This window comes from Peromyscus leucopus, chromosome 10, assembly GCF_004664715.2.
Source record: "Peromyscus leucopus breed LL Stock chromosome 10, UCI_PerLeu_2.1, whole genome shotgun sequence".
Lineage (NCBI taxonomy): Eukaryota > Metazoa > Chordata > Mammalia > Rodentia > Cricetidae > Peromyscus > Peromyscus leucopus.
The window spans coordinates 41,890,016-41,903,962 of NC_051071.1; the positions used below are offsets into that span (position 1 = coordinate 41,890,016).

General features: G+C 44.8%; 1 pseudogene; it reads right to left on the reverse strand.

Annotated features, from left to right (window-relative positions):
* Positions 1–9,429: 9,429 nt before the first annotated feature.
* On the reverse strand, positions 9,430–13,267 carry LOC114690924 (annotated as a pseudogene).
* Between the last annotated feature and the right edge of the window lie 680 nt (positions 13,268–13,947).

Consider the following 13,947-nt stretch of genomic DNA (forward strand, 5'->3'; position numbering starts at 1 on the left):
TGAACCCCGATCCCCTGGAAGAGCAGCCAGTGCTCTGAACCCCCGAGCCATCTCTTCCAGATCCCCACGCCCTGCTTTTAAGGTAGGTGCTGGGACCCGAGCTCAGGAGTCTTACATCTGTGCTGCAAAGCACTCTTGACGCTCTCCCCAGCTTTTGTGCTCGTTCTATGTTTTTAAACATAAATGCATGCTGGGTTTGTATCAACAGAAGGAAAAAAGTCACTTTAAGAAAAAGAGCAGCTCACGACTCACTTTAACAAGGACTCTACAGACACTTCTGGAAATCTCAACCGCAGGAACAATCTTGGCTGTAGTTAACAGTTCAATTTGGGACGGACAGTGGCTGCCCACCTGCTTCCTGTGGCCTTTAGAAGGCCAGTGTGATGCTTCTTCCTCTTTCTTTGAGGAAAATGACACCAATTTTGTTGGTCTTTTCTCCAAGAACCAATTTTTCCAACTCTTTCATCAGGATAATGCTTCCCATTAGCAATACCCACAACCACGAAAATAATTACGTCTCACTGACCATCATCAAAGCCAACTGGCCACACTTGCAATGGACATTTGGAGACTGAAATAAAAGCTTGTCAGATCACTTGTATCTCAGGAAGGGCTGCACAGGTTACAGGGACCAGATGGGTTCTGGATGGCCTGCAGGGATGGCCTGCAGGGATGGCCTTGCCTAGCTGTAACTTCAGCTACTACTGCAGCTCTTACGAAATTGGTGTGAGCGCTGAAGTGGAAAACTGCTGTTCCTAGGAGGCTGAGACATCTTAAAGACCAAAGTCCTCCGGTCATGTTTTCATCAACTGATTAATATATAAACTTGTTTTCCTTGTATGTGAATGAATGCGGTGTATGCATATGCATGCATACTTACTCATGTGTTTGTGTGTATGTGTGTGTGTGTGTGTGTGTGTGTGTGTGTATCAAAGGTCCATGTTGCTTGTCTTCCTCTATCTCTCTTCACCTTACTTTATTTTGAGACAGTAAACTTGGAGGTCACTGAGTCAACCAGATTGGTTGGCCAACAAGCCTCTGGTATCTTCCTGTCGCTGTTCTCCCAGCATCAGATTATGAGTATGTGCCACTGCACCAAGTTTTTTTTTCCCCCAACAGGGGTTCTAGGGATTTGAACATAGGTCCTCAGGTTCCTATGTTCAAAGGACCAGCACTTCACTGACTAAGACATCTCTACAGCCCCTGTGTGTTTCTATTTAGAGACACCTTACTTGTATTGTCAATCATTACCATTGAATTCATGCCAAGTCATGGCACTGTAACTCAGGCCTGAACAAACGCTCACATTTTCACTGTAAGGCATCACAGTCGTCTTGTGTTCGGAGGCACAGCAGCACCAAGCACCTGAAGCTTTTTAAGTAGTAAATTCACCATGAAAAAACACACAGCGGTAAAAAATGAAAGCCACCATGTCAGATGGACCACAAAGAAGATTCTTGTTCACAGTCTGAAAGATGAAGCAAAGGTGGAGCGTTGCCTCTGCTTAGCCTCAGCTGAGTCTGGACATTGACTCGAAGGTTTTTGACATTCCGCATTTTCCCACAAAGACTTCAAGGGCACCATGGGTGTTAATTGGCACAAATATTTTTTTAATCAGCAGGTAGTTTCACAAATACGAGTTCTTCAAACAACGAGAATGGACGGCATATGGTTTTTCCTGAGACAACTCATACTTTCTACAGAGCAAGCTCTCTGTCAAGTATTCCATGTGCATTTTGCTAATTAAGGCTTTACAATAACCAGGAGGCAGGCTGAAAAGATGCGGAGGATGAAATAGACATGGTTTAAAAAAAAAAAAAAAAAAAAAAAAAAAAAGCCCCACTATTTCAGGATCTGGTTTGTGTTTCTTACAGGCTGACAGTCAAGATTTCCTTGTAGCTTTGGGGAGGAAGTGGGGGAAGGAGGGAGAGATAGAGATAGATAGATGAGAGAGAGAGAGAGAGAGAGAGAGAGAGAGAGAGAGAGAGAGAGAAATGGATGGAGAGAGAATGGGAGGGGGATTACTCACAAAGACAATATTCCCTTTCCAAAGAGGAAATCATGATGTCAAATGCACCACAAAAAAAGATTTCTATTTACAATCTAGTAAAGATGTGTCCGAACTTTGTCTTCTCGGTACAGCCTAGAGTCACCTGAAACAAAACTCTCAACTCAATAATTTCTTGGATCAGATTGGCCTGAGGGCATGTCTGTTGGGGTTTGTTTTGCTTATTAACTGACATGGGAGGGTCCAGCCCACTATGGGTGGTGCTGTGTCCTGTGTAAATGGTTCTGGGCTGTGAAAGAAAAAAAAAAAAAAAAACAACTCCCCCAAACACACACACAAACAAACAAACACACAAACAAAACAGCAAACCCTGACAGGGGAAACCCAGGGGAGTAAAGTGCCCATTTAATCTCACAAGTTACAGTCCTTCATTGAGGGACATCAAGGCAGGAACTCAAGCAGGGGCTTGGAGCAGAAACCATGGAGGAACGCAGCTGGCTGGCTTTCTATTGGCTCAGGTGGAGCCAGCCTCCTTACACAGCCCAGGACCGTTTTCCCGGGGAACAGCAACAGAGAGAAAACTAGAGCAGATGTTAAAACAGCAGCTGGACCTGCTTTAGGCCAGTGTTGGAGTTTAACCTCCGCACCTCTCTCTTGTCCTTAAACCCCAGCGCTGCATCTCAGAAACTATCCCCCGCTTTCATTTATGAAAGGATTTCAGGGCAATAAGTCAACCATCTCACCTCCGACTTAATTTTTAAACTTTACTTAACCGTTGAACTTGCCTATGCATTATGCCTGTTAAGCAATACAACTTCAAAAGCCACAAAGTCGCACTCCAGTATGATTCCGGTCACACTCTTGAAAAGCCCACACTCACACTTGGGTGTGTATGAACAGTCTGCCTTCTGTTTCACCTGGACTCATTCATAAGGTCCAGGCCACACCTGAGAGAAGGTCCTCCTGGGGAAGGAGCTCCTAGTCTTACAGCCTGCTAGCAGGCCTCTGACTGCAGGTAACAGCCCCATTGAAAAGAGCTATTGTGATCACCATTTACCTATGAGGAAACTGAGTCTCAAGCAAGCTAAGTACTAGCACAAGTCATAGTTAACTTCATACCCAAGTTTGGCTAATTCTAAGGCCCATGCATGGGCTTATCACTCTGCCCCATGATCTAACATGGCAAAGTGGAGGCCATGTGAATGAACCACTACCAGGGGCAGTGACCTTCACTGAGAAACAACGGGTACGGAGCAAAGTTCGTGGGGATTTGGAAACAAGAACATTAGGCTTCACATCCTTGACTGGGGTATTGTGTGTATGGAACTCTGAATCAAGTTAATCTTTCCTGAGTCCACTCTGCCTGCTTTTCTTTGTCTCATTTTTCAATTAATTTAGAACTCTCCTGGGGTCCCATACATACCCTGTGCAGGGTAGAGCTTGACTTGGGGCTCCCAAATATAGAAGAGCTCGACTTTTTTCCTGTTGACTTCTGAAATGAACAGAGCTACCCAATTTTTCAAACACATCCATTTTCCCAGCAAAAAAGAAATGCTTTATAGTAAAAACAGTGTGAGAGAAACCACCCAGTAGGTTATAATAAGCCTTTAGGCTTGGCTGACAGTTTTGTTGTATTAACTGCATCTGCCAGGCGTTGGCTCATCACACTAGGACCACCCATCATTCCACTGTCCTTGTGTACACAAACTTGACAAGGCTCCCTGGTTATGTCACGGCTAAATATTATCCAAACACTGACAAGAAACTCAATTGCCTGTTGTGAGTTGGATATACTTTCTTTGTTTTGTTTCAGGGTATATTATCAGTCCACCCAGGATATTTTATTTTCAGAAAGATAGTCTCAGAGAGCAGTGGGTGGATTTTTGCAGTTTGGTCTTGTTTATACAGGACTGGGTTGGGCATGGTGGAAGTGAAGAAAAAAATCTAAATCTAATTTCTGTGCCCTCCTCTCTTACCTTAGATAAGGGGAATGCTGCCCACGCACAAGAACATTCACACGGAGCAACGTTGAGGGCAGAGTTTGGGTTCTGTTTTTAGCAAATGTATCCCTTGTTAGGGCCTCTCTTCCAAGTCATCTTTAAATTATAAACTGTTCTATTCTGTTATCTCTTCCCTTGCAGTTTGGAAATAGCCTGGGTGCCTGTGGTTAGAACAGAAAGGAAGGCAGCTCTCTCATGGAACATTTGTGAGTGAGGAATGAGACACTTTGACAGACCTTTCAACTCCTCATAGTGATTGGTGAATTGCTGAGCATTGCTCCATTTTGCTGGTGAAGAAAAGCTAAGGCCATCCCTGTGTGTTAGGTACCCAAGAACCATCCCCACCCCACCCCAATGCAAATGGCTGAGGTGCCTGTTACCATATCAAAGCAGAGGTTGGCTCTGGCTCTCCCAGCATCATGAGTACCTGTTGTAGAGTCCTGGTTCTTTCTCAACACTTCTCACTCCCACCTCCGACCCTAAAGCTCTCCAGCCCCCGAGCTTCACTTCCTTTCCCCCAGATTCTCTTTCCTGTATAATCTCGACATCTTAGTTCCCATGCTCTCTCCTGGCTCCACCCTTGGCCTCTTGGTTCTTCTCCCTTTCCTGGCCCCCTCTTCTGTCCTCCCTCCCTTCTCTTCCTCTCTTGCTCTCCCTCCCCCACCCCTGCCCCTCTCATGAACATTCTGGCCATGTTCAATCTGCTACTTTCTCCCTCTGCTCTGGACTCTACCAGATGTCTCTGGCTATTCTCTCCCTCGTATCTACAATAAAACCCTTCTCCTCAGCCATACCAAGGAGCGGTCATGTCCTCATTTCATCCATCAGGGAGCTTGCCCACAGCCACCAGAAAGAGAATCAAGGTTTCTAAGATCAAAGTGACAAAAGGATTTTTTTTTCTTCTTATTTGGACCCAGGGCTCAAAGAATAATGTTTCAAAGTACATTTGAAAAAAAAAAAAATACAAACTGGAGTTAGAGAGATAGCTCAGTTGATAAAAATGCTTGCTGTGGAAGCCTGAGGGTCTCAGTATGTGACCCCCATTTGTAGTGTTGAGATGGCAGAGACAGGCAGATCCATAGTGGCCTTAGAAAGCTCTATGCCAGTGAGAGACTCTGTATCAAAAACCAAGGTGGATGGCACCTGAGGATCAACAGGCTGGGTTGACCTCTTGTGTGCATGTGCGTGTACATACATGTGTGCACACATACCACACACAAATACAAAAAGACATGTGCATAGCACAAATACCTGAGTTAAGCAAAGTGACCCGAATGTCCGCATCCCACAGTGAGGTGCCTGGTGACTATCATCATAGTGGATGATCTTGCAGCACCAAGGGTGAGGCTCTTCTTTAGGGAGATGTGCACAGGCTATGCATCCTGCTTTCTTCACTGAAAGGTTTTTGCACCCCAATAGCCTCTTTGCTGATGCAGCAATCCAAATCAAACCAAATCAGACCGAATTAGAAAAAGCCCTGGTTTAATGGGTAAAGCATTCCCAGTGATTCTTTGGCCCCCAGAAAGGAGATGGGGTCGAGAGACCAAAGAATCATGTGTCTGTTTTCTGGGATGCAGCTTAAATACCCTGTGGGAGTGGTCTTGAACCTCTCTGGGGGAGGAGCCGCGTTTGGCCAGCTTTGAAGGTACAGATTTGGGGAAAGAGATGGGAGAGGGGAGCTGAGGTGAATCTTCCACCAGAACATTCCAGACTCTTTGGGTATATGGATGCCTGCCAGGATGCCAGGGGCTGAGGTGGAGCATCCACCAGAACACTCACAGAGGTTGGAGAGGAGGCTCCTGTTTTCTCAGTTCAAGCCAAATGCGATGGCTTGGATTGTGTCCACTGGACTCAGAAGAGCCTAGGAAGTGGCATTTGATGCATGCCTGACAGATCCTGTAGGCAGGTGACCTGTGAAGTAGCTGCAAATGGCCAACAGAAAGGCTCAGTGAGGACAAATGGTAACTCACCAGTAGACAAGTGAGAGGCTCTGGAGTCATGTGGGCCCCGGCCCCCCGACTGTGAGTGGCTGCTGCCTTGCTTGCCGACCTTGACCAGATGTCCTCCCTATTCAGATTCCCTGCCAGTTTCCTTCTCACCTAAGGATCACAGAGAGATCACCAGAGGTTCTTTGTTCCTGTATCCTGCATTTGGTGTAAACAACTTAGATGCAAGAATGTAGAACATTCCGGGGCGAACTTCTGCCCTCCAGGGATCCTCCATTGTGCTGTAAGCCTGTATTTAAGGTTTCCTCCTTCTTTCAATAAACAACATTTGGCATTCGGCATTCAGTGGAGAATGACTCGCTGTCTCTTGTCTCTTATTTTTAATCCGCAGCCCCTCGACATGGTGAACGGGTATTGGTAACGCTGGCGTTACGGCAACAGAGTCAGGGGGTGGGGGGCAGACCAACTGGGGGACATTTGGGGAGGATTCAGATGAAACCATCTTGAACTCCATCCACAGAACTCTCTGGAAGGCTAATGTGACTCCATAAAGAGTGGATGTCAGATGCCCACAGGCTTAAGAGGAATTATAAATATCTATCCAGCGGAGAAATTGTAAGCATTGCAGCTCAGATGGAAAGGTATCCTGGCAGTCAGGTGCTGTGGGATGGTCTGTATGTCAAATTGCTCTGATTGGTCAATAAATAAAACACTGATTAGCCAGTGGCCAGGCAGAAGTAGGTGGGACAAGGAGAGAAGAGAGTTCTGGGAAGCAGAAGGCTGAGGCAGAGAAACTACCAGCTGCCACCATGACAAGCCGCATGTGAAGACACTGGTAAGCCACAAGCCACACGGCAAGGTATAGATTTATGGAAATGGATTAATTTAAGCTATAAGAACAGTTAGCAAGAAGCCTGCCATGGCCATACAGTTTGTAAGCAATATAAGTCTCTATGTATACTTGGTTGGGTCTGAGCGGCTGTGGGACTGGCGGGTGACAGAGATTTGTCCTAACTGTGGGCAAGGCAGGAAAACTCTAACTACAGTCAGGTGCCTTTGAATGATCTTAAATATCTGGGAGAAATACGAGAGCAGCTTAGAATTTTACCTAGAGGCACAACAGAGCTGGCCACTGAGTGAGAGAAAAGAAAATGTTGTTTTTATTATATTCTATGTAGTCAAGCTCACTAACATAAGATTAAAATGTCTGGATTGTTGCCACTTTGTGGCCAATGTTATTCAGTGATTGACTTTGTACCTACAAACAACAAAGTTACTCTCTCCTGGAAGCCAGATGTCTGAATTAGCCAATGTGCTTCTAGGGCCTCTTTCCCTCTGGAAACCTGTGGGGAGAGTCTCTCTCTGTTCCTCCAGGCCCCAGAGGTTCCATCATCCCTTGGCTCCGTTGGCTTATGGCTATATCACTTCAAGCTTGGCCTTGTTTTCATCCCATTGTCTTCTGCCTGTGAAATCTCCCTCTCCCTCATTCTAAGCAGAACACTCGTCATGGGACTTTGGGCTTGCTTGCTTGCTTGGAAACCTCAACTTGATTATAAAGTGCCCCCCCTTTTTTTTCCAAATAAGGGAAAGCGTTAAATAATTCCTAGAGTCAAGTGAACATGAAAGCAAAACTTTTGGGCTACAGCCAGGGTCGTTCAAGAGGAAAGCTATAGCTCTAAGTGCTCACACTGAGAAATGAGAGCACTCAAATAAATAACCTAATGATGCATCTCGAGCCAGCATCTAGAAAAACAAGAACAATCCAAAACCAGAAACAGTAGATGGCAGGAAATGATGAAGATTAGAGAAGAAATTAGTCATGGGACTAAAAGAGCAGTTTACATAATAAAAAGGAGCTGATTCTTTGAAAAATAATCAGTAAATGTAATCACCTAGCCAAACTAACCACAAGGAGAGGAGACTCTCATTAATAAAATGAATGGGCGTGCGCACACACGCACACGCGCGAGCACACACACACACCCTCACACACACACACATGCACACACACACCCTCACACACACACATGCACACACACACCTCACACACACACACATGCACACACACCCTTGCACACCCACCCTCACACACACACCCTTATGCACACACACACACACACACACACACACACACACACACATCCCTGCCAGAGACCACTAGATTGTAAGTTTCACAAGTTGGGGTGGGGTGGGGCAGTTTCTATTAGTCATTTACCTCGGTGTCTAGAACAGGATCTGGTTTGGAATAGAGATGAGAAAAAAAATGTTCAAACGGCCCTTGTCTGTAAAAGGCAACTCAGCATCTAAGCTTTGTGTTCCAGCTCCTTGTCTGAGCTCTGCCCATTTTGACCTAGCACCATCCCAGACAAATACTCACTGGTGATGTTTTGTTTCTTGTTATCTGCATGTCTTTTTCAAGTGTTTGTATGTGTTTCCAAAGCCTCCCTGTAGCAGAACTGAACTTTCTGGTCCTCTCCGTCTCTTGCCCTTCTTAGAAATGTTTTAGGCGGTTAATAAAAGATTGCTGATAATTCTCCTCATTAAATCAGGAAGATGAGATTTCTGTAGACTGACTAGTGCTGACAGCCACCCAGGAGAATCACACTGATTGGTCTTCTATGAGATAGAGGTCAAAATAATTTAGTTCTTATTATGTGGGTGAAAACATCTCCAAGCTTGTTTATATTGCTTCTTGATTACTTTGCTGAGTCTTCTCGTTAACACATTGGGGAAAATAAATATAATTCAAAGTCACCTTTGAGAAAATGATCCATCAAAAATAAAAATAAACTTCAAAAAGGAACCAGTGAGGTAATTTGGGGACAGAGAATGAATGGTTGTCATTCAGGCTGTGAAGTACCTTCCTATGCACAGGACAGGTGAGAACATTGGACTTCATACTACAAAGAATACAGCTGTTGTTCACTGGACGCTATCATGCCGCGGGCTCTGCAGGAGCCTATAAAAAGGCAATACCATCACTTGATTCAACTAATATGCACATTGAGATGTCAGTTAACTGTCCCATGGGGCCTCAGGGGCTGAGCCCAGTCCTCAGAGCTGGTTATTGTACCCAGCCTGGTACTAAACATGTCTCCAGAGGCACCACAAGCAAAGGAAAGGAATTCTTCCCCCAACTGGAGCTTTTGGTTCTACATTTTATTTTATAAAGGATTGGACATGATCTGAATAGGAATGTAAGTGGCAGAAATGTCTAAAGAAAGCATAAACTCCATTTGTTCAGGGAAGAGTGCATCTCTCGTCTTCTTGCTGTAACAATGCTGACCCTTCTGATTTTTTAAAACAACAACAATACAACAAAATCCCTACTGACTTCAAGCATTGTAAACAACACCAATTTGCTCCTCACAGTCCTGGCAGCCAGGAAGTTCAAGATCAAGGTGGGCAGGTTTGGGGTCTGCGGAGGGCCTGCCTCCTGGTTCACAGAGGTTCATAGACTGACATCCTCAAGTGGCTATGACTCTGGGTCATCTTTTACAATACAGGCGGATTTTGGACCCAGGACATTGCCTCCCCAGTGGTGACTGATCTCAACTGTATCTATTGTAGTTGGTCCGGCTAGCTTCCACAGCTTCTCCAGAGCCCTGTGTGAAGGCAACAGCGGTGCGTGTCTTCCTGTGGACCAGCCGCCCCAGCCTGACCTTCCCCTTGATGATGTAGTAGGGGACCCTCATCTTGCATCACAGGGCAGTTGGGAAGAGTCACCGCTCAATGGGATCTGCATCGTGTGAGACCACCACTAGCTGAGCCGTCCTGTTCTCCACCAAGGTGGTGACTGTACTGACCCCTGCTCGAAGGACAGAGGTCTCTTGGTGGGGACGCCCCCTTGGTGGTGACTGTAGTGACCCCTGCTCGAAGGACAGAAGGTCTCTTAGTGGGGACGTACGACGCCCCTTTGGTGCACTGAGCTCAGACTCTCTGTCTTACGAGCAAGACAGGAGGCTCTGACAGCCCCTTGCTCTCTTCTTCCAGACTGTTGCTCTCTGGCCTGCACTTCCGCGCAAGCTCGCACAGCTGGGTGCTGGTTGAGGGCCCAGGGCCTGGGTGAACTGGTTAGTCGCAGGAAACTAAGCCACATAGGACAGAGGACGGACCTTTGCCGCTGCAGCCTGATGTGGCTGGCGGGGCCATTGGACTAAGCGAGGCCAGTGATGAAGTGAGTGGGGTGTCTTTGGGGATGGGTATCCTCTGTAATGTCTAAGTTCTTAGGCCTTTCTCAAACAGGATTCACAACCTTTTTGACTTCCTGCTTCTTCATGACGGTGGAGGCTGGGACCTCTTTCTTTCCCTTGACTTTCTTTGGGCATCTTATTCCACTGGATAAAAGGGAATTTTATTCATTCTTAACCTATAAATTTGGAGTGGACCCGAAGCCAACATTAAACCTATAGGCTACATGTTTCCTAAACCTTCTCATTATAAAATTACTATTTTTCCTGCACCAAATCCAAATAGGCATACAGAATAGTAAAGTTAATTTGAGATTCTTAAAATCAGTATTGCATTTCACAATGAATCTTTCACAGGAACCCTTAGGGCAGTAAGAAGACAGAAAGAAAGACCATTTAAGTACCGTTCTCCATACAATTCCAAACAAAATAGAGCTGGAATTACGGTGCAGCAGGTCATCCGATCTTCTTCCATATCACTGTCCTGACCCTGCATTGCATCTCCCCGATGAGTGTTTGCTCTGGTGATGTGTCCAGCAGCACCCGAGCCTTCTCTGTGGCTACCCTGCTGTATCACTTGCTGGCTTCCCTTATGCTGAGCAATGGGGACTAAGTTTTCTACTACAGGCAAGTTAGACCACTCCCCAGTCACCTGGTGGTGACCACACAGTCCATAATCCTGGCAACAAAGAGAGGAAACGGAATCATAGAGAGAGGCTGCAGGACTAAGCATGAATGCTGGTGCCTGTCTGAGTTTAAGGAGGCATCTGGAGGAAGTAAAGATATGGGAGAGAAAGTATTCATGGGCAGGAGCTCGTGAATATAAGAAGATACGCATTTTTCAATGCCTTAAAAATCTGAGATCATTTTATTCCTATCAGTAAAATGTTTTAAGAATTTACTCCTTACACTGCATTCGCTTATTTATAATTCCCAGCACACACATGTGTGTTCAGACCCCGTTCTTAAAAACCCCACAGTGTGACTTCATGCCTCACAAACCTTAATGACAAATGCAAATTTGTAAATTATTCACATGTGTCATTCTTACATGAAATTTAAGATTGTGCAAAAGTGGATATCTTGAAAGGACAATATGAAGAGAAACACTTTAAAATAGTTGTGCTTGTTTCGAGCATTAATTTAACAGTTCACATTATAGCAATGAGAAGGTAGACTCTAACTTCAACTCCTTTGGCAATTGATTTTATGTCACGGCTATAGAAAATACTTCACTAGGACACACAGTCTAGCTGGATGGAAGGTATCATTTATTTTGCTCTCCAAATAATGATGCTCTTTTTCATCTCCACACATCAGTTTTGTGAGTATTGTTGAATTCATCTAGGAAGTTTCTACCTTCCCAATGTCCGTCACTTGTTCTTGCAAACAAACCAAAAGATGCTCTATCCGTTACTTCCAACAAGAGACATGAGAACCACAGACATTCTTCGCTAGGGAATTTTTTTTTCCTTGAGTCATAACTTACATAGCAACATACACTTACCCAAAGATCAATAGAGATTTTCAAAGCCCTACAAAGTTCAGCTACCCAGTTTTACTAGCATATCAATATGGCCATTTTTTTTTATAAGTAAAAGCATAAATTCTTTAGAGAAGCATCATGACATTGTAGAAAACTTCTAATATCAGTTTTAAAAAAATAATATCTCTGTAGCGTAAATGTATCCCAGAGAACAACGACTTTTTAACTGGCTGGCTTTGACAGAGCTGGAAGGTGCTGTGTGTGACACCAGAAGAGAAAAGCAATCATCAGTAACACCAGCTGTGAACCTTGCCATGCACAAGGATGACTAGCTTGGCAAAATATGCACACTGATGCAGTGGTGTCACCAGTGTTATGGCAGTAACCAACTATTTAACTGGATTTAAGGCTGTGGTGATTTTGTGTGTGTGTGATGAAATGTGATATTTTATTTGTATGTTAATAAATAAAGTTGCCTTGAGACCATTCTGTATGTTGGATTCCAGCTACATAAGGCCTGCCCCACAAGACAGAACCCATGCCTGGAACCATTATCAGAGTCACAAACCTTTGGCTAGATTGGTCGTAGCCTTTAGGAGAGAACCTACCATTATTTTGCTAAGTGAACGTAGTATTAAGCTAACTCCAATGACTTCTCAACATACTCATATGTGGTGGTTTGACTGAGAATGGCTTCCATGGGCTCATGCATTTGAATGCTTGGTTCTACTTTGGTGGAGCTCTTTGGGAAGGATTAGGAGATATGGCCTTGTTGGAGGAGCTGTGTCACTGGGGGTGAGCTTTGAGGTTTCAAAAGTTCATGGCATTTCCAGTTAGTTCGCTCTGCCTAGCTGTGGTGTCTCAAGATGTGAGCTCTTAGCTACTGCTTTAGTCTCACGCCTACCTGCTTGCCTGCCATGCTCCCTGCTGTGATGCTCCTCAACTCTAACCCTCTGAAACTGAAGCCCTAAGTTAAATGCTTTTTTTTTTTTTTTTTTTTTTTTTTAATAAGCTGCCTCGGTCATCTTGGTCCATGGTGTCTTATCACAACAATAGAAAAATAACTAAGATGCCATACACATGCATCTCTCAAATCTCATCAGAGAAAGCTCCTCCACCCCCAATAAATGGTGATTGAAACAGAGATCCACTACATGGTCAATGTGCAGAAGAAACTGTGGAATACTTAGCCCTAGATGGGAGACACACACACACACACACACACACACACACCACACACACACACACACCAGTATTTTCATCTTCCAAAGACTCTGGGATCATTGCAGAAAAAGAGGTGGGAAGATCGTAAGAGCCAGAGGAGGTGGATGACAATTAGGAAACAGTATTTTCTGGACACAACATTGCAGATGCACGTAGGAACACACAGAGATTGTGACAGCATGCACAAATCCTGTGAGAGGTGAAGCCAGACAAAATCTCAGCATGGAGTGGGGAGGTGGCATTGAATTCTCTCTCGCCTCTTGCTTAGGAGCTCTTGGCAAGTGATAGCTACTTGGAGAAGGAGGGTCAGTGTCCTTCAAGGCTGTGGCTACTGGCTGGTTGAAAATCGACTCCTGAAAGTTGCCCTTTGACCTGCACATCTTGATGCTTTCATCCTTGCCTAACGCTTTCATCGTTCAGAAATGGACCGTGACTCATCCGATTGTCCCAGAATAGTCTGTCTGCTTCCAATCAGCTTTCAATCAGCTCTGGCAATGTGAAGTCATTTCCCCCTTCCTGAGCCTAATAGATACCTATTTAGGCAAAGATAAAGAATCTTTGCACTTCCAGGAAAAAGGAAAGACCTGGAGACTGAGAGTCAGGGACGGGACGGTGCTAGGGCTAGCAGGATTTCATGCCACTCAGGAAATGAAGCAACGTGAGCAAGGAAAAAAGCAAACTGCAAATGGATTTCTTTTTAATAACGTGTCCAAAGAGTAAGACAAGGGACATTAGGCCCCCCACTCGGAAAGAGGACAGATATGACTTGTTGCCGTAGTGGACTCTGAATCATTTGGCAAGTGGGCAAGGTTTATCTCTGAGTACTCAGCCTCCCTGTTCCTAGCAGGATTTCTAATATTTCCTAGAGCCCTTTGCAATTTACAGAGAGCTTTCCTTGTTGGTGGCACCTTCCTTATATCCTCCCTGGCTCCTGTGGGCTTTTCTCAGATCTGATCTCAGAAACGCATTTGCTTAACTCATTCCCAGTAAACAGTGTCAAATCCTTCATGGAAGATAGGGTCAAACTGAAAAAAAAAAATTATTCAAACAAAGACAAAAATTACTGACAATGTTGAATGTGTGACCTTTCCAG